The sequence below is a fragment of the Patagioenas fasciata genome, chromosome 10 (genome assembly GCF_037038585.1).
Source record: "Patagioenas fasciata isolate bPatFas1 chromosome 10, bPatFas1.hap1, whole genome shotgun sequence".
NCBI classification, from domain to species: domain Eukaryota; kingdom Metazoa; phylum Chordata; class Aves; order Columbiformes; family Columbidae; genus Patagioenas; species Patagioenas fasciata.
In genome coordinates this window covers 20487338-20509092 of record NC_092529.1, presented here as the reverse complement: position 1 = coordinate 20509092, position 21755 = coordinate 20487338, and the positions used below count along the sequence as shown (strand labels likewise).

The 21755-nt window shown below is 38.4% G+C and overlaps 1 protein-coding gene across 6 annotated transcripts in view; it reads right to left on the bottom strand.

Annotated features, from left to right (window-relative positions):
* FHIT (fragile histidine triad diadenosine triphosphatase) overlaps positions 1–18258 on the bottom strand; it is a 565652-nt gene extending 547394 nt beyond the window's left edge. For 2 of the 6 annotated variants that reach the window (XM_071813289.1, XM_071813290.1), the window contains exon 1: positions 18119–18258. The gene's annotated coding sequence lies outside the window, so the exon portion shown is untranslated. Of the gene's footprint in view, positions 1–17758; positions 18034–18118 lie in introns of those variants that run through there. The other 4 variants (XM_071813287.1, XM_065845700.2, XM_071813288.1 and 1 more) reach the window with 2 other exon arrangements.
* Between the last annotated feature and the right edge of the window lie 3497 nt (positions 18259–21755).

Sequence of the window (21755 nt, the reverse complement as noted above, 5' to 3'; positions counted from 1 at the left end):
TCAAAGTTTTTCCACACAGGTCTTGGGTACCATGATGATATTATTTGTAGCTCTCTAAGTCATCCACAGAACTCACAAGTTGAATTGTCATCAGCTGCTGTTGAGCTTTATAACATCATATTGATTGGTATCTCCCAAAGGCATATTCTAATCATTTTACCACTGAAAGGGTTATAGCCAGACACACACTCTGACATTCCTCTTAGATATGATAAATGCAATCCTCATTTTCTTAGATCGTGTGCAATTCATCACATATCCATCTATCACGACAGAATAACCCTTTCCATCCCACTGAAACTGTAAAGCCCAAAAATACATTTTCCTAAGTCACACCTATGCCACCCATTCCGTAGTCTGATTTGTTTATGGTGGTTCAGCTCATCATTTCCTATAAAAATATGAGCAAGTATATTCCTTCTGAATAATTTTTGTACAGTATCACTTTCAATAAAACATTGTTAACAGGATTCTACCCGAGTGTAATCTACTACATTCTTAAACACCAGAGGGTATTTCTGAGATGTGTCACATATGGATCATTTTGCTTGTGGACTGCCACAATCATTCTCACCATCTAACATACACATTATTGTTGCAGTTACCAAAATCAGGGGTACTGAGGAACTACATATTTTTCTATGCATTAGGAAGAATGATGTTTTAATACAGGAAAAATAGGACCAAACCAGAAAGCTCTATTATAACAACAACAAAAAATTGTGATGACATTCAATCACCTCATTACTATAAGACCTGTAATGATTTTAAAAGTCTTAAGTACTTCAAGTCTTAAATATTACATCTCAGTTCAATGTATTTTAAAATTCAGCTAGCAATCACTTTCCCCAAAATTTAAGTTTATCAATTGTTACTACAACTTTTATATTTGGGAGCTGTAGACTAGTTCTAAAATATACAAATTTATTAACAATACTTAAACACATATAATTTACCTTCACTGTTCATATATAAAGGACAGTTAAAAATACCAGTCAGTACTTCAAAGAAAAGACTGAGTACCATCTAATTTGGGACCAGTAGACATTTTCAGAAAGATACTAAGTATCTACGACAGATAAAAGCAAGCATCAATGAAACAATTATTTTTTAAATTTTACTCAGATAGGAGTTAAACATACTATTGTAAATCAAAATATTTGGTTAAATGAAATGTCCATCAAAGCTTAATAAGCAGACTCAAGTGAACACAAACTGAAGTGTTATGTACTTTCTGTGGTTCCTATAACGGCTGATCCACTAACACTAAATAAAGTGTTGCTGCTGATTATTCTAAGTTGGATAAGACAATTTGACAGTTACTGTACTTCGAAATTTCACTCTAGTAAAGGAATTTTTAAACTAGACATACCATAAACGGCTCAAAAAACTTCTTCCTACATTTAACACAGGAAAAATCTCTAATCAGCTTTTAGTAAGCATTATGTTTGGTGCTGCTTTTGCCAATATTCTCAAAACAACATTTAAAAATCAGTCGTTGCGAGGGTAAAGCAATCATGCCAGCAACACATGAACTTCAAAGAGTAACTTGCACAATCTCAGTGCCCAGACATCGCTCCAATCACAAAACTCCCAATAGCTCCATGTTGAGATTATGGCAAGAGCTGCACTATTTTGGGAAAATATATTAAAGTCTTCATAAAAGTTCCAACTAAGAAAATGCTCACAATGAAAATGGGGATGACTGTCACTGCCCTACTGAACAACAACACTGTTCTTAGCATTGGATCTTACATATACAACTAAAAGCTTTTCCTCTTTCTTTTCAGATGAGGTAATTGCAAGTCTTTGAACATTAACTTCCCATGCAATCCAAAGCCCTCCATCTGGTTCCTGGACAGATTTTTGTGCAGTTGGTTGGGTTTCTTTAGTTTTGGTTTTGCTTCTTTTGTTTTTTAACCACAAACCTTTCAATTATTACATATGGCTTACATTTGCACCTCTGGCAATATTTTTTTATTATCTATTTTTTCTAACATTTCATTTCACTCTGTTCCCAGGGCTGTGAGCAGGTTGCTGACTCTGCTGATGGGCAGAGAGCAGGGAGAAGTGCTCCCTCCACTTTTCATTCAGGTAATAGAAATCTGGGAGCTGCTCAGTGTGACAGATGAGCCACGTGAGCTGAAGCAACTTGTTCCGCTTGTCAGGCTCCAAGAGGCTACAGCAGCACGATAGAATTGCGATGACACCACAATCGCCGAACTGGGTCAAACATACGGTCACTTTAAAATGGAACGTCAACCATTCTTTCTACTTCGGGAATTTGATTCAGTGACACTAAACGCTGTTAGATACCATTAGCTTTATACCTAGGTTCAAAATGAAACTGTTACTTTGACCGTATTTCAAGAATCCTCTTGTGAGCGCAATGTTGCCATTAAAGTTTGTAGGAATCACAAACTGTCAAATAATATCACTGCTGCTCATAGGGATGGGGTATTTTACTACCAGAACACTTCCCTGTGCTGCACCAGGGCATCTGTGTCTTTGGAATAATATTTCCATTATGTCCTTCATGGATTAAATGGATTAAATTCCTCACAGAATTTTGAAGACAAAAGATTATACAGGTATATATTTTTTTTAATCACAGAAATAAAAATAAAAGATGCCGTGATGCCTAGACCTATTATTTTGTTTAAATCATCTCATACAGAAAATTTTAGTTTATTTTAGTGAAATGGAAGAATTACTAATTGAATTCAGTTCAAAATGTAAATAACCATGGTAGATCAAGATAACATTTGGAAAAGCAGATATTGAGCTAAAGGTAGTTCTGATCTTACTCAGACATTCAATCATCTGAGTCTTTACTAAGTGACATACAAAACCCTTTTCTTTAACACAATTACACTATGTAGATGTTCCAGCCAAGTAACATTTGTCCAAAAGCACTAGAAATGTAGAAGGAAACAGCAGAAGTCTGACACATTCTGAAGTCATTTCCTTCTCACTATTTCATCAATGTGCTAACAGTCTCAGTCAAGCAGAAATTCCCAGCCTGTTAGATTCCACAGCTGAATTTAGAAGTATTTCAAAAAATCACATTAAAAACATTTCATATATTTCAGGTCTTGACGTATATTTTTTTCCATTTTGTTTACATTATATAATTGCCTTTCTTGTTCAACATAAAAATCTTCAGGAAAAATATTTTCAAGAAGAACTTCTCATGGAGCTGTTCACTTAAGATTCATAATTTTGTGCAGTTAAAAACTTACATAATTCTTAAAAATAATTGTTGTTTACTTGCTTTGATTTCTAAATGTCTTTGATCTCATTCATTAATATTCATTAGTCTTCTGATGTTGGACTAATGAGAATCTTATGAGTTTATGAGAAGCTATTTAAACAATGTTATCAGATTTTTTCTGATTTATGGCTTTTTTTCAACACTGACAATATTTTATTCTTTTTATTATCCAGATTCTTCAAACCTTCTGAAGACTCAGTCTACACACTCCAAAACAAAGTGAAACTCAACAAATGCGTAACTAATTCAGTCAATTACAAGCACAGAACCCTAAATGGATAACAGCATAAACACAGAATATATATGGAGAGAATGAATAATGCTTATCTTCAGCATAATTTAGTTTCACGTTTTACATACATTATTTATGTTTATGATGGAACACCTCTGAAGCAAAAAAAGGAAGACTACAGCCACATCTTCTCAGCTTCAAGAATTTACAGTCATGAAAGCAGCAGCGTTGTTGCCAGAAGTCAATACCAGCCACTGATATTTCACATTACAGGTGCACACACAACATGCACAAACAGCTTAGTCACTTGTATTCTTTGCATTTAAGAAAACATCAGCAGTTTTCATATTAAGTTTTCACTGTCTGCAGCACGCATCCACAAGAAGTTGAAAGTATCAGTGTCCCAGCATATGCTGCGCGAGACACCTGTAGTACAACCGCTGCATCGTGTAGAGGTGCCCAGGGAAACCAGTGTGAGCTGACAGGCTGAGACAATCCCTCAGAACACACCAAAAAACATGTCCAGGTTAAATATCCACTGTGCATTAAACCTTCTTCTGCACTGTCAGAGGTTTGCCATTTCCCCATTCACCATGCTAATTTACACTAGAAGTAACTTAGACAAAGTAGTCCTAGCCTACTACATCTAATACATGTGCAAACACAATTAAAATATGTAGTAACTTTCAAAGAAATATCGCTGCTTCAGAAGTAAGCATGAAGTCAGCTCCAGTAACTCTCACTTCTCCAAGAAACTGCTAAGGTGTTTTGCTGAAATATCATCTTGGTTAAAAAAATAACTTGGCATAAACCTCAATTAGTCTTACTAGATCAGCTCACTACTGTGTCTATTACAGTTCTTACATTATGGGCCTTTCACTGGTATTTCCAACTTAAAGACCAAATAAAATATAATAAATTTTTTAAAACTATTTTGAGATAAAACTACACCAATTTGAAACCATCCGTTAGAATATTCTATCTCAGAATAACTCTTATACCACAAGAGAAATATCCATTATAAGCTACCTAACAATATAATAAATGTACAAAAGCAGGAAAGTATATAACTATACAGTGCTCGCTACAGCATACAGAGACTAGAACATTTGACTACACACCCATTTATCAAATTTCCACACACAGAGAAAGCCATTGCCCTAGTCTCAGAATCAAATAACAACAAAGTAGTTCAAAGGACTAAGTAGCCCTAATTCCAGGACTCCCAGTGCATCTCACAGGACACTCAGTACCTTAAAGCATTGGAATCCACCAAACCAAACATTTCAAGAGAGTTGTTTTATGTATATCGAAGTTTAAAAGATCTTCATTGGTACCCATGTTTGATTACCTGTAAAGCTACAGATATTAATATGAATGTGGTTCTACATTACAGTGCAATTCTGGAAAAAAATAAGGAAGCCACTTTAGAAGCCTTAAGTAGTACCCAAAGTATTTATATAAGGCTGATGCTGTGGATAATCATCCATTTCTAATTCTGATTCTGTGCAACAACAGGCCTTAAAATTATCACCCTCATCAAGGTAAATATTATTAATCTTCCTCCAAGTAACAATATTTTCTCATTCTACCTTTTCTCCCTTTTTATTCCTCTCTTTTCACCTGAACTAAGTCTACATTTAGAAACCAATGGCCAGTCTTTAATTCTGATACTCAAACTCACTGCTTGGAGATGCACCATTATAGCATCCATCAACTGAGATTTTATCCCAGTCGATCAAGTTTAAAACCAAGTAACACATCAGAATTAACATGAAATTGTTCCAAGTAAATTAAATACATAGAACAGTTTTGTATGGTTTATGTTATAAAACACATTCTAAATTGTAGGTCAAATATCTTAAGGTTTCCAAATTTGCACTTTTGCTAAATCGTATTGTCGAGACCTAACAGCTACAGCTTCAGTTGCAGCACTGTGCAGGATACATCTCACAACAGGTATAAAGCACAAACGCTATCTAATGGACATGGGTTCAAACAGCGACACTGAGGAAAAGCTGACACAGAAACCTCTCTCACTGAAGACACTCAGGTAAAGAGAAAAGACAGTGCCTCCTACCAAGACTAATGAAATCAGTGGAGGGAAACTTACAAATTGTACTAATTACTAAGAAGCAGGCAAGAAAAAGAAGAGCCTCAAAGCAGCAGCATTTTGGCAAAACCCCCCCAAGTGAACACACCACCAGCCTGGGCCCCACCATCCTTCCATGTCTTTCAAAGTACATGTACCCAGCAGTAACTGTCTGCCAGCTGAAACCAGCCTGGCCAAACATCCACTTCACTACAGCATTTTTTTTAACTAAAAGAAATCTGTGTCACCGATCTGTTGCTACTAATATCCAAGCTTGGTTATGTCCACATGAACTGAAGCAACTGCAGATTAAATATATACCAAATTAACCTTTAGCAAGGAAGATTAGTTCTCTACTTCGAAAGACATCTGTTGCTTACTACTGAGAGAGCCACAACTTCCTGCATCAGATTTATGTTCTTTAAACTATAAAAAGAGACTCAGAACAATTTTCTAACCTTTCATGTAACTGCAAAATATGTCCAACCTTTCCATAAAATGTGCACCAAAACAGTTCTGTTAAGCTTTGAGAATATGTTCATTCAATAAGCATGTTCTGCCTTATTCAGATTTCGTCTGCTAAAGTCAGAAGAGAAGCAATGTCAGAATACTTCTGACTAAAAGATGTGATTTGGCTGAACAGCTCAACTCTTTCCAAGTGAATAGAAACTTTGAAAAAGGTACACATGTTTAAGTGAAAAATCACAGAATGCCAGGGACTGGAAGGGACCTGGAAAGCTCATCCAGTGCAATCCCCCCATGGAGCAGGAACACCCAGCTGAGGTTCCACAGGAAGGTGTCCAGGCGGGTTTGAATGTCTGCACAGAAGGAGACTCCACAACCTCCCTGGGCAGCCTGGGCCAGGCTCTGCCACCCTCACCATCAAGAAGTTTCTTCTCAAATTTCAGTGGAACCTCTTGTGTTCCCGTTTGTACCCATTGCCCCTTGTCCTATCATTGGTTCTCACCGAGAAGAGCCTGGATCCATCCTCCTGACACTCCCCCTTTCCATACTGATCCCCATGAATGAGTCACCCCTCAGTCTCCTCTTCTCCAGCTCCAGAGCCCCAGCTCCCTCAGCCTTTCCTCACACGGGAGATGCTCCACTCCCTTCAGCATCTTGGTGGCTGCGCTGGACTCTCTCCAGCAGTTCCCTGTCCTTCTGGAACTGAGGGGCCAGAACTGGACACAATATTCCAGGTGTGGTCTCCCCAGGGCAGAGTAGAGGGGCAGGAGAACCTCTCTGACCTACTGACCACCCCCTTCTAACCCACCCCAGGTACCATTGGACTTCCTGGCCACAGGGCACAGTGCTGGCTCATGGTCATCCTGCTGTCCACCAGGACCCCCAGGTCCCTTTCCCCTACACTGCTCTCTAATAGGTCATTCCCCAACTTATACTGGAACCTGGGGTTGTTCCTGCCCACATTCAAGACTCTACACTTGCCCTTCTTCTATTTCATTACATTTTTCCCCGCCCAACTCTCCAGCCTGTCCAGGTCTCTGGATGGCAGCACAGCTTCCAGTGTCAGCCACTCCTCCCAGCTTGGTGTCACCAGCAAACTTGCTGACAGTCACTCTGTTCCCTCATCCAAATCATTGATGAATATATTGTAATAGCAGCCCCAGTACTGACTCCGAGGCACTGCACTGGATCCAGGCCTCAACTGGACTCTGCCCCATTGACCACAACTCTCTGGCTTCTTCCCTTCAGCCAGTTCGCAGCCACCTCACTACCCGCTCATCCAGACCGCACTCCCTCAGTTCAGCTGTGAGGATGCTGTGGGAGTCTGTGTCAAATGCCTTACTCAAGTCCAGGTAGAGCACGTCCATGATCATTACTATTGTTTTGAAAATCTCTCTATTGCTATGAGTTATTTAAAAGTCAACAAAAATATTTCTACCATTCTACAGACAGAACCACAACACAGGGGGAGTTGTTCTAAAACAGCCTTTTTTAGGACAAAAGTAGCCACTGTACAGATGCATTTTCTTTTGTACTTAATAGAAGCCCATTTCCTTACTAATTGTCATTGGTTCTGTGACTGAAATCTGCAATTAGTTATGCTTCACTGACAGACATTAATCCTTTTGTGGCTATATTATTCAACCTGAACATTAATAAAAGCAGGACTGTTCAAAATTCTAAGGGACTGCACCACAACCCCTATTTCATTAAACCATTTGTGGCTAAAGGCAGTTAAATACTGTGTATCCTTTAAATATGTTATTCTAGCTAGGAAAACATTACTGTGCCATATCAATTACACAAGCCAAGAAACCAAAAACCAAATAAGATGATTTGCACAAATTAAACAGTGATTTTAAAGATGTCATAAAATATGAAAAAATAAAATGCATTACTAATACTGTTTTGTTTTTCAAATGGACCTCATAGTTATAAAGGAGCTTCACTAGAGGAATAAAACTAACAGCAAAAAAAAAAAAAAAAAACAAAGGAAAACAATTCTCATTAGTTCAAATGAGCCTAACACAGGCTATCCGCAGTTAAAACCTAACTTCTTTAAATTCCAAAATGAATCTCCTCTCCTGACCTTTACACAGCTCAAGATGCATACATACACAGAATAAACAAAATAATTTGAAAGCAAATTCACTGAGTGCACCTGACCTTTGAAATAGCACAGATAATTTTAATCAGATTTGCACAATGTTTGTCTGTCTTTTTCCATGTAGTAACACTAAGATGATGAAAAACTTGAATTTGGGTAAAATGTCTTTTTTTTTTTCTTAAGTAGTTTTATCTTAGATTTTCAGACATAATGAGTAAAAAATAATCAAGACTTGCAGCATAAATAATCTGACCAGCAGTGCTGACTGGTTAAAATCTCTAGTTATGAACAACATAAATTCTGATAACCATTCACGAATTAGCCTTAGCTGAAACCAGCTGACAATAGGTTCCCTTCTGGAAGGACAGGTGGTATAACAAGAGTTATTATATAGACCGCTTACCAGCTACCAAAGTTGACTATTGCTTGTAACACTTGGAAAAACAAAGAAAGAAACCTTTATTTTATACAACCTCCAAAACAGTTTACTGCAACTATGGTTGTATTGCTAATGCCTGATGAAATGAGAATTAACACTGAGCTGGGAAGTCCTGTTTAGGTTCAGAGTGTGCAACCTCCATCGGATCAGACCATCCACCCCGACAGTGACAACAGCATTCTGCCCAAGCTGGAAAACATACTGTGAGAGTTAAAATACAACTAACTAAACCAAAACACTTATAAAATGCTCAAGTTTGGCTTTGGTACTTTTCAGAAAAGAACAGCAATGAGTAGAATAGAGATCCTCATTTCGTATTTACCGAAGACTAAACTCCATTTGAGGGATGCAATAGGACAATAATGCTTTGTCAAACAACGTGCTTTAATCTAACAACACTGGTTCAGATTACTTCTAGCCTAGTTGGTTTTAAAGCTTAACTTCTTAGCATTTACTAGGAAATGTTCAGTTTAACACACCACTTATATATTAGAACAGCCAGAAAGCACAAAGTAAACACTGTTAACTACATGAAACTATTAGTTAAAAATGCTTTTCTCTTTTTCCAACCTCAGTTTAAGATTTTTTTTCTAACTTCCTGAAACAACAACAGCAACAGCTGTTAAGCAGCAAGACCTGTCAAATGAGGAAGGGGGCTGGGTTACGGAAAAGACTTGACTTCATGCGTTCCCTCTAATTTAACTTCCTAAGTTCTCCTAAACTGTCAGGCAAAGTTTAAAGTAAGAAGTTTTTCCTATGAACACAAAACATTTACAGTCACATGTGTTTCAAGCAACAGATTTTAAGGCAGTTTATTTTGAACTTCTAAAAAACTTTTAATCCAATATATACACTATGCAGGCTGCCAAAGGTATGTAGGGAAATTAATTCAGAAAGCATATCCAAGAAAAACTCTGTTAATCCACTAAGAGTGCAGGTCAATGATCTATCCTTGTTCTATTTGACTAGATATGCAGAGCTTGTATGTCCTGTCTGTAATACACTCTAATAAAAATATCTTCTGCTGAACTTCTGTCCAATATTTTTATGCCAATACATAATTTTTGATGTGTATTTTAATGTCAATACTTCTGTACACAGTAACGCAACTCAGCTGCCGATCCATTATGACGTGGCCACATCCCAGTTTGATGCTAACGTGGAATAAGTCAAATTTTGATGCAGTGCCTGTATGGCTGGAAGTCTGTAAACAGTATCTGCAAAGAAATGACAGCATGCAGCTTATCTCTGAAATTGACTGTGAGCATTCCACTGTCATTAAGAACTAAGCAGCAGCCACCCTTCAACAGAGAAATCCAATAATAGATGAATGATTATCTAGCCCACTTTGGATCAAACTTGTTTAAATTAATCTGTTGAACTCACAGAAGCATCTGCACACATAAGACTAGTGCTAAAGGGCTGTTTAGACTTTGTTCTGTTTCACCTCTGTTGGGACAATGCACAAATAAAGCAGCAGTTTGTCTACACTACAGCAGTGTAAATCTGGTTCAGAGGATGAGGGACTCTGTTACCCCATGTTTCCAAGTACAATTTTCTGGGTAGTAAGGTTGGCAATTCCTCCTCCACCTAAAGCAACTCCCACCTCTCTCTATATCTTGCATAAGCTCATGCAAGCAACTGTCTGTAGGTGCTGCAATGAATTGAAACAATGAACTTTTCCAATTTTGTCAAGGTTGAAAACAACCTTTTTTGTATAGTCAGTTTGCTAAGACATCTCCACTGGCCTGAGTCACCACACAACACAAGAAACGGCTGTACCAGGATAACAAACACATTACACACAGAAAGGAAACCAGCAGCTGAGATGGAGTTGCTTCGACTTCCTTGAGCTGGTTATGCTATTAAAAATAAATGTAAGGAAAGAGAGTTTCTGTTGGTAAGTCCTACTTTTAGTACTGGTTGAATCCCGCAAGACTTGTCTACCTCTTCAGGCACACAAATACTTTAAAAATACTTGTTCTCCTAAGAAAGCCCTTTTCATTTATTTGACTACTCCCATTAAAATATCTATACTACAATGCACTACTTTGTCTAATGTTAGACCATCTCGAACCATATCTTGAGTTCAAAATAAAAAACACCATAAGATTCTCCACACTGTTTTGCACAAACAGCCAACCACCATTAAATCTTCCCTGGTTTAAATCCTGCACCCTGTATCCTCTTGCCTAACAAAAATCAGGATTAGTCTTTGCAGTTGTTACGAAGTTCAAGACTAGTAACCACTTACCATCACACACTGAACAGTCTAATTGTGACAGTCCAACTGCCAAGAATACTCCTCCAATTCAGTACCTAGTAGGACAACTTAAAATAAATAAATTTATAAGAATTCATTATATAAATAAACATTTGATATTATCTATTCCATAAATTACAATAGTTGGAGCTTTCAATAGGCAAATGACTACTCCTACACAAGTCTGTAATGGTAACTGAACCAAAAATATTAGTTGATCATCTACATGCAGCAACATGCAAACAGGCACATTAGCTTGACAATCAACACTGCACAAAACAATAATACCACTGTAGTATCATGATAATTTCAATTCAACTTCTATGAAAGCTTGCATGGCAGTAGACGTTCAAGTCCAGGGTCATAAAATTTTCTGTTGACTACCAGCTCTTCATTCGAGATGTACTTGTCTGTATTTTTTTCCATTAATATGTGAACCTAATCATATTTTAAACAAGAATACACATTTTCCTCAGCAAAACATCTGCCTAGTCAAAAATAAGACAGAAGACATTTACAAACTTTAGATTTAGGTAAGCTCCCTTCTGTCCTTCCCCCATCTCCTTCTACAATCGAATGTTTTGAAGCCAAATTTGACCTGGAAACTTCTCTGCAATGAATAAAATTCTGATATTCTGAAATAGTATACATCACAGCCATATAATTCTTAAATATTTAATAACACAACATGCACTAAAAAGAGACTGAAAGCCTGAAATCATTAGGAGATGTCCCAGCACAAGAAATAAAAAGGAAATGTACATTCCTCTGCAAGAGTAATTTCAAAGTCCTTTTACAGAGGGATCTAAAGACTGTCAGCTTGGCTGCTCTGCTACTGTATATTAAATAAGCATGTAATGAAGCTACTGGATTTGATGCATTGAGATGCCCAAGATCATGGGTAAAGTATCTAAAATTAATGATTTTTTTTTTGGAAGTGGAATATCAAAAAGGTAAGAATCAGGTAGAGCATCAAAAGGAACAAAATACTGACAACAGAAAACAGCATAAAATGCAGCATCATTTCATTTTAGTGACCATTTAGGAAAATAATAGCATATGAATGCCATTTAAAAGTTATTTGCAAATCCAAAAAGATTATTAAATACTTCCTATCAGTTCAGGGAATCATTATTTCATTTTAATTAATACAACACTGATTCCCAGTCTTAATTGAAGCTAAATGCAAATGTGAGCCTTGTATGTTATGTAGTGCTTTCCAACATGCCTTCATTATCTCTTAGTTCTCAGTTAAGACTTGTACACAAATCCAGCAAAACAATTCAGAAGCTACTTAATTTTCAGTATTTGCATAATACCATCGAATGGGGCAAATAATATGCATACTTAGTGGCAAATGTCAGCTCTATGCCAGTGTAAAGCTTTATTCTTTAACATTTCAGACACAATTTTGAGAACAAATTAAATGACATATGCACACTATTCCAACACGCTAGTGCACAATGACTTCTAAACAAAATACCTTCTGAGGCCAGTACCTACCAGACACATCAGATTTCAAGCAACTTAAGACCTTGATAAATCCGCGCAAATGCTAAGAATCACTTATGTTCAGAACTAACAAAGATGTTTTTGACTATTCATGCATTCAGTCACAGCATTATTTCGATAAAGGAACAGGCAGCACTGCAGCGCTAATACAGAAAACCTGTATTTGGAGCAGAAACGTGAAGTTGACATATGTAGTTGCTGAGCTGATTGCATTACATTGCAAATCTGATGAGCTATACTGGGAATATCCAGTATTGCAGTGAAAACTGCTGAGGGGAAAAGTACACATTCTGATTAAAAGCAAAAGGCTTCTTTCTATCTCTCAATTAGAGCATTTTCCTTACTCTTGCCCATAAGGTTAAAAACAGCTCTTTTCCCAAGGCCTATTTATCGTTTTTCAAGTTTACTACTAGAATAACCGCAGCCCTTCCAAAACCAGTAGGCCTTTAGCAGCACTGTATCATTTTGAAAATTTCTACCGTACTTTTACATGTGTGAGAATAAGGGATTTTGAAGAATCAGATTTGGCTTTACTCAAACCTCTCTGCTATCTAAAGATATTGTTTCTCATGGCACAAAGGAATATAACCCTTTATCTCAAAGGAAGTGCAGTACACAGCACACCTGGGTTTTAACATAGGCTATTGATAGCCGGTATCTGTTTTTCCTATCTGGAATTCATTACATCACCTTGTTAGGCATGATCTGCCTGAACTCTACAGTATTTTGCCCATCTGTCCACTGTTGACCGTTAACACATGCCTGACCTTTCCAAGTTCCTTCTGAGTAAAGAGAAAGCAAAAATTACCAGGGCCTTCTAGCCATGGCAATCTATTGGATTTTCAGTGAATAACGTTTAACTCTGCTACAGAGTTGAATGTTGATAATTATTTAAAGCGATTACTACACATTTTCTTTTGTGTGGTTGGTTTGGGCTTTGTGGGGTTTGTTTGTTTTGGTTTGTTTGGTTTTTGTTTTGTTTTGTTTTATAATGTGACAAGATTATGTTTTTCTGTGCAGTTTTTCTAAGACTCAAGGGATCCATGGCTTTTCTGGAGAAGCCAATACTACCATACACATTAGCGTTCAAAAGCTTTCACTTACACAAAGACAAATCAGTATTCTGAATCTTTACAACACAATCACCATTTCTGTGCTGTGCATGTATAAAGCAAGAGTCAAATTTGATCCAGGGATTCTTGCTAGAAGAGCAGCACCAGGGCCGATAGGTATACACCGCTATTTACTGAGCTACTTGTACGCCCAAGCTGCTCTTCTTTTTTTTTTTTTTTTTTTCACAAGTCAGTGCTCTAATTTGCTTTTAAGTATTACAAAATACACATTCTGTACTTCTTGGTCTTCATTCAAAATATTAGCAAGGGGAATATTTAACTTGAAATGTACATCTTGCGTGTCTTCTGTTCCAAGGAAACTGAAACCTGGTAACTTAAAGGGAACAACTGGCAAAAGCAAACTGAAGGAATCTTCTAAGGTCTGGAAAAGCAAGTAGGAGTGGAAAGGTCCAGTATCAGCAGCTGACTTCAACAAGAAGAAAGCGTCAAAAAAAGAAAATCGAGTTCAAAAATAGCTCTTTTACCTATTCATTACAAAAGCTTACTTTTTTTGAACCCTACTTGGTCTGTGACACCATCCTACATATAGGAAATAAAATGGGAATAAGAAATTTGTAATTACTGCAGTAAAAAGGAGTCCAGTCAATAAAGCATCTCCTTAGAAATGTCAGTAACATATTGTCCACAAGTATAATAACCTGATTGCTGCAATATGTGCCTCCAGAATGCACGTTTTCCTATATATGAATAATCAAGCTCCTCTTCAACACCACCTCTAGCTAAAGTTTAACCAGACTAAGAATCAAGAATGATTCTTTAGTGTTCCATTTGCCAATCAAAGCAAATTCTCTGAGTATAGATAATAATTCTATTAAAATGTAGCTAATGAATCATCTGATTACTGTCCCAGTCGTGGACATTCAGCACAATGATGTCCACTTCCAGTGGAATATCACAATAACACAAAAAGATCACCATAATTAAAACTGAATAAGCATTAAAATATTCACTAAGTTTGTAATGTTTATCTCCTGTCCTTCACCTGAAGACGGAGGAAACAAATCAGAAAGTAGAGCCTCAATACACTGTGCTGTCCAGCTATGGATTTCTTACGCTAATGATTTCAACTTTCAGGCGTGGGGTGGTATTTTTCAAAACATAGTGCAATGCACTCAAAACCAGTCTTTTCTTCCAACCTGTTACCAGGACGGCCTGCAGGAACCTATCAATATCCCTGCTCCTCTTGGAAGGTAACCTCACCTCTCCCATGCTGATAGACCTGAGGGATTACATTCTGTTGAACCTCCATTTAGGGTCCTTTTATAGTCTGTGATTCCTTCTCACAATCCAAGCACTTGTAGAGCAGCGGTCTTTCTAACAACAACCACCCAATTTGTTCCTTGTTGGAATACAATTAACATATTTACTGTCTCAAACTGTAAGGGGGGAGAGGAATTAATCTTAATTAAGAACATCTGCAGAAGCTCTTTCAGCAACTGAGTCACTTACTGTCTTTTGAGAGCACACACAAATTGTATCAACACAGTAAGTGATGGGTTAGTCATAAACAGGACTAGATCCAGTTTACAGATGCAACCTAAAAAAAACACAGGAATCAAGTTCAATTAATAGAAGTTTCATTTTTAATAGTATAGCTTTCTAAATGCTGAATATTATGAAGCTACATTTCATACAACCCAATTTTATCCTTACTTTGCATGCATCCTATTGTGTTAAGAGGTAACTACTTCACTAGAAAAAACAAATGCTCCTAAGTGAAAGGTTTCAAATTCTGACACTGCGTATTAATGATGGATATTCAGAATTAGCTTTGGGTACAACTGTATTCCCCTCATGTAGACCCAGCCATCCAAAGGAATCCAGTAGGCATTTGATTATCAAATAAACCAAACCCAGATTTGCTTAGGCCTTTTTTTCTTTTTAACCTCCTTAGACACGTATTTTAATATTGTGCTGAGAAAACATGAGTTAAAACTACAAGGATGCACAAAGAACATACTGTGCTAAACATATCTGACAGTTCTATTTGACAAATTACTGGTGTAGTAGAGAAAGACAAGAAGAACGAACGTAATTTACTAAGACCTTCTTTAAAGTGTCCGTTTTCCCCTAGAGCTTATGGAAATAACAAGACAACAAAAATACATAGTCCTGTAAGAATAATTCAAATGTAAGTGTGAAGAATCAATATTAAGGCAAACAAGACATGTAAGCTATTATTAATAAAAGGCGAAAATATGGATTATTCTGGTCAACCTAAGTTCCACTTAAAAAGTTAATCTTAATGCATAAAATGAAGCGTTGCCTATATAGCAACAAAGTATTTGGAAATAATCAACGTGCATTTCAGAATCATTCCAGTATTAGAATTCAGGCTATACAAGTCAGGAACAGTTTTCTTGCAGACTTCAAGAAACAACATTTGGGCCTCTGTAGTAAACATGAATTTGTCTGAAGCTGTTTATATACACACTAATGACAGTCTATACACAAATCAGTTGACAAGGTTGAAAAGCAGCAATAGTTGTAACTTTTGCAGAAACAGACAAAAGTATAAACACATAAAATTACATAAATGTAATTGACAAATGAAACTGCAGACACTGGAGAAGAAAAGAACGACTTCGACATGTAGAAAACTGAATAATTCTATTTACTACAAATGCACAAAAGGATTCATGTGACAGATCACAAAATGAATATGAGAGGATTACACACTGTAAGGATAAAAAGGCAAATCCTATAAAGTACATATACAGTTGTAATATGCAAGACAAGTGGATAATCCTGTGCTCAACATTAAGTTATGAGTTGACCCAAGCCATTGTTTCCAATATCATCTCCATTTCCTCCAGTTTTCCCAACAGTTAAAAATATTAACTTGTTCATTAATATAGTCAATAGAAGCTGCAAACATACAACTCAGAGGCTGTCAAACTAAAGTATCTGTTACTACAGCCTCAGTTTAACACTCCTCTCAATGACACAGAGACAAAAACCATAACAAAGGTAAAACAAATACTAAAGAGCCGAACACAAACACCTGAAAAACGGACTCAACTAAAAAAAATTCATTTAATGAATACGCAAATGAAAACAAGTAGGCTCCACCATTTTCAATATTGCTGCCTTAATTCTTCTAAGTTTTCTTAAGACTATAATACCAATTAAATAAACAGCATGTTTTGAAGAGATTTAATTAGAACTTGCATCAGAAGTGCTATACTTGGAAACGTAACAGCTCACATGGAATGAAACTCGCAACATTTCTGCCCAAATATCATACAAGGGAAAAAAAATAAACAAGATGAAAGAAATACAACTAAAAGTTTCATCATATGTGGCAGAATTGACAAGTGAACTAAATTCAGCTTTTACCAGCACTCTGTGCCCAGCACTTACAGGAAAAAAGCAGCGTATGTGCACAGAATTTCTTTTCAGCACACAGAATGTAACTTTTAAAGATAGGAATGGTACTCGGCTGCCATTCAAAGATTTAAAACTACTCAGAGTATCTAAAAATGCATTTGAAGGGAAATGAAGGTTATGAAATCAGGGGGCCTGCTATTTGTCGGAGATAAGAGGCATCTCGCCCAGAGGAAAAAGGCAAAGTATTTAATGCCATTTTTCCATCAGACATTTCAGTGATTCAATTTAAAATTAAGTAGCCAAGATCTTACCAGATGCTCTGGAATGTCTTATTTGAATCACCAACATCCAACATTTGAAAATTAATTACTCATAAAACTGCTTACAGATGTCATATTGTGTGCAATTATTTTTGAACTGTACTTTGTATTTTCCTCTAAGAACGTTTTAAGATTTTTAATTATATCAAACCCCACAAAAATAATTTCAGGCTAAGATGCTTTTTATCTCTAAAGCAACTCTCACCTAAACATCCCTGAGCTCACTTTTCAATTCTAACTTAGAACTAAGAATGACTGTTTTGTTTTCCATCTTCATTTCACTAATTTCTGAAGTGACTTCTTAAGAATCTGCTCTTTGGACACACACTACGCTTCGAAAAAACACAACTACCTTTGCTATTTGTACCGTGTTGTCACCCAGGCTCAGCTAAAATCCTTTATTAAGACACCAGAACGATTATTTGGACAAAATGTGTAAAGCACCCGAAGTGATTTTAGGTCTTACTGCAGTATATGAATTTAAATTCGAGTGATTGACCAGAGTGTCTGTGATTTTAACATACGTAGGTTGTTGCAACGACTGCATTGGTTCTGCAGGGCACAAAGATAAATTAACTCGCCTTAACCCACCATATCGATGTCCAGATCTCCGCGATCGAGGGCAAACGTGTACGAACGAGACCGGAAAACGCCACCGCAGCGCTGCCCGCGCACCAACCAACGCAAAGCCCCAGCGAGAGGCCGAGCGGCCCCGGAAAATGCAACACTTAAACCAGCGCCAAGCGCTGGTGTTTCAACCTCCAGCCGGGAGGCAGACAAGGAAGAAGCGCCAGCCCGGTGGCCCCAGCCCGGTACCCGCCGCAGCCCCGCGCGCAGCGGCCGGCCCTGCGGGCGTGCTCTGCCGAGCGGCCGCCACCGCCTCCCCGCTAGAAAGCTCAGCAGCGCAACGAGGGAGCGGGAGGGGTAAACGAACACAAAATGGAAACTTACACTCCCTCTGCCAACACGCATGCGCTGCCGGCGGAGAAGGGGCGGTCTGCGGCGAGCGAACACCGGCCTGTAGCAGTCAAGGGGCGGGCGAGGAGGAGGGTTTGGCTCCGAATGGCAGCCGGGGCGCGCGGGGACATACGCGCTCTGGGGCGCGCGGAGCGGCGGTTGGGCGCGCGGAGCGGCGGTTGGGCGCGCGGAGCGGCGGTTGGGCGCGCGGAGCGGCGGTTGGGCGCGCGGAGCGGCGGTTGGGCGCGCGGAGCGGCGGTTGGGCGCGCGGGCTGAGGGTGTTCCCAGCCGCGCCCCGCAGTGGTTCCTGCAGCGGGAGGATGCAGCTGCTTTGTTGGGCTGGGGTTGGAGCCCTCGAGAGACAAGTTACAGGGGGTGAGCTGAGGGGCGCACCTGGACGGTAAAAGCTGTGTCTGGGTTCGGTTGTGTCCCAAGCTAACAGGTGGGGAAAGGTCTGACAGCTCTGGGGATGCCCTCTTTGGCTCAGCATGACAAATAGGTCACACTTTTGCAAATAGGGAAAGTGTTACCACACAGCAGTTTCCACTTAAATATGAAAAGAAACTTCTTCTCAGTGAGGGTAGCAGACACTGGACCAAGGCTGCCCAGGGAGGTTGTGGAGTCTCCTTCTCTGCAGACATTCAAACCCGCCTGGACACCTTCCTGTGGAACCTCAGCTGAGTGTTCCTGCTCCATGGGGGGATTGCACTGGATGACCTTCGAGGTCCTTTCCAACGCCTGACATTCTGGGATTCTGTGTGACCCGTGTTTCTGCCGTTGCCCAGATGTCTGCTTTTGGCTCACACAGGAGACAGTTGCAACACTACCATCAATTTTCCTCTCATGTGGCTTTAACTTGTAGTGTCTGTGCAGTGCTAATGTCCCTGTTGAATTCCCTGGCACAAATGTGGACAGTGATGCTCCTTAGCTTAGTACCAGAGTCATGCAAGCCCTTCTGCAGCAGCATCTTCCAGAGCAGAGCACCCAGCACTGTGATTTGCTTCTGCCGTTATTTCTCCCTCCCCCCTTTTCCAAAAGGGAAAAGCATGGTTAGTAGCTTGCTTTAGTTCAGCCGGACTGAGCCTTTTTAGTGAAGTAGAAAACCAGGTTTCTAGTGAGCCTTCGGTTTGTAGGAAAGTTCTTTTTTCAGTGTGATATTTAAGAAAGCTCTCCTAAATGGCTACTTTTATGTATATCCACTGTAGAGGAATGATGTTGCTGAACATTACCGTTATGGCAGCGCTTCAGGCAATCAGATATGCTGGGCTCAAGCCCAAACCTTGAACTTTATTTTATATTCTAAAGGAAATGAGTATAACAAATGGAAGACAGGTTTGATTCATTTGCTGGAGCCACTACCACTGAGAATTAATGCAAGGTGCTTTTCTTATTGCTGTATTCTTATTGCTGTATTAATGAACACTGCCACAAATCATGACCAATTCTGCAAGTATCATAGCTCATCCTGTACACTCATATTGAAGACATTGCTGTCACCAGCCATGAATATGGTACCAAGCATCGTTATTACTTAATGCCAACAGAGAGCAAGGATTGCCTTTTGATGCCAGTCTTATGGATAATGCCTCAATATCTGCACTTCCATACAACAAAGTCCCCTGCCTAATCCCCAGAATCACTCCATGCTGAAGTGACAGCATTAATTCCCCCCACTGTTACATATTTTGCCAGGCCTTTGTGACAGTGCACAGTGACAGCTCCCTTGTGTCAGTTGTCTGCCCAGCTACTCCCGATATGTCCCTTTTACCACTCACACCCCTGTCTTCTAGAATTATGTAACTGATTATCCTGTACTGGCTGCTCTTCCTGTATCCACTTGATCCTGAGAAACATACTAAGCGCTTGTTTTATTTACAAAATGAAATAGAGTGTGTACAATTCCTATATCTAGTACAAGTGAAATGTTTTGCCATCACAGAGTCACTTTTGTACATTTCTTAATGATTATCTTCTTCAGTTAGACCCTGGATGGCAGACAGACCTCTCCTTCAAATTACCAAGTCATTGCAAATGCTAATTTCTGTATGATAAATTTTGATTCTCTAAAGATTGCTGTGTACTTTCCTGAAGTCCTATCATGAAGTCTTAGTGTGTTTAATGACATTACAGTTGCACATTGATTTTATTACCTTGCACTGATTTGGTAGTTTTCCTTGTGTCTTATTGATCTCACTGAACTGAGTTAATATATAATGGTACAGCAGGGAAATAGCAGCAACTCTGTTTCCCCAAATTGATTCCATTTGTCATTAAGGAACATTAAGACAGTGAAGTCTGTCTCTTCTCTTCAACAGCCTCATCTGCATCACCTTGCAGCCTTTACGTTATTTGACTTTTCCTGTCATCCTGCCCTGTAAGGATCTTACCTTTCCCTTCATGTCATGCTTTACTGCCATTACTTGTTAAGGAGACCATGTCACTAGTAAAAGCAAAGACCACCACACTTCTATATAGACAGTTTCACTGCCATTTTCAGATGGAATTCCATTCAAATCAAGGCATACTGTGTAAGCTTATGTGCCCATCACACCCTCATTTATCCTTTTGTGTGTGTTGTCCCTTGTTTTCTACTCAATATTTTAAAATAGTTTTAAAATTTCAAGAACATTCCCTCTTGAGGTCTGTGAGCAGATAAAGATAAAAAGTCAGATTGCTTGGTTGTCCCAGGCACATGCTTGTGGTACTGTGAAAAAACACTATACTGAAGTGTATACTGAAAAGAATTGAGACTTCAGTAAAGCAGCACATCAGAAAATCTGCTTAAATATGTCAGAAAGTTTTGAAATCAACGAAAGAAAAAAGCCCTGAATGTTATTCAACAGTGTTGAAAACAAACTGCAAATCCTAATCTCTTTGAATAGCTCTAGTCATAATTCTCCGTTTCTAACGGTCCAGCCTCTGTCTGTAGCCAGAGATTGTGTTACATAAATACTTGCAGCTGCTAAAATATGTAAAAAACACACAAAGAGGTGGGTCACTGCTACAGGAGAAGCTTTTGCTTACCAAAAAATAGATGTAAATTTTGTTATTAACAGAGAAAAACAAATGCAATACATAAGCAAAAGTGAAGTGTGTTTCTAAATAATCTCCTTCTAACATTCAACTGAGCATGAAATTTCCTCTTGAAGAAAAGCCGAGTAGAGATCCCAGGAAAACATTCTTTTAGCTCACTACTGCTTATCTGTTTGATCGGACACTTCACTTTCTTTGTTTATACTGAGCTGCTTTATAATTATGTAGAAACACAATTTTTTTCCCTCTAATCCTTAGCAGGAGTCCCTAATAACTTGTCTTTGCCAGTCTCACAGTTTCAGTATGTCAGATCCTTAGAAAAGCTGGTTTACCTGGAAAGTGAGAATCTATGTGGCTCTGTGATGCATGGGAGTTGTAGTTTATTTGTAGTTTATTTTTCAGTGAATTCTGTGGTTTCAATTATGAAACTACTTTCATCTTAAATTACAAGTCCTCGAGCTGTGATGTTACAAGGCACTTATTTTCAAACTTTCTTCTGCCTTCTGCCTTAATATTTGTTGTGTATCCAAGAAACAGGAATACAGTAGTTCTGAAACAAATAACAATGGTATTAGTAAGTAGAACTCTCGCAGTTTTG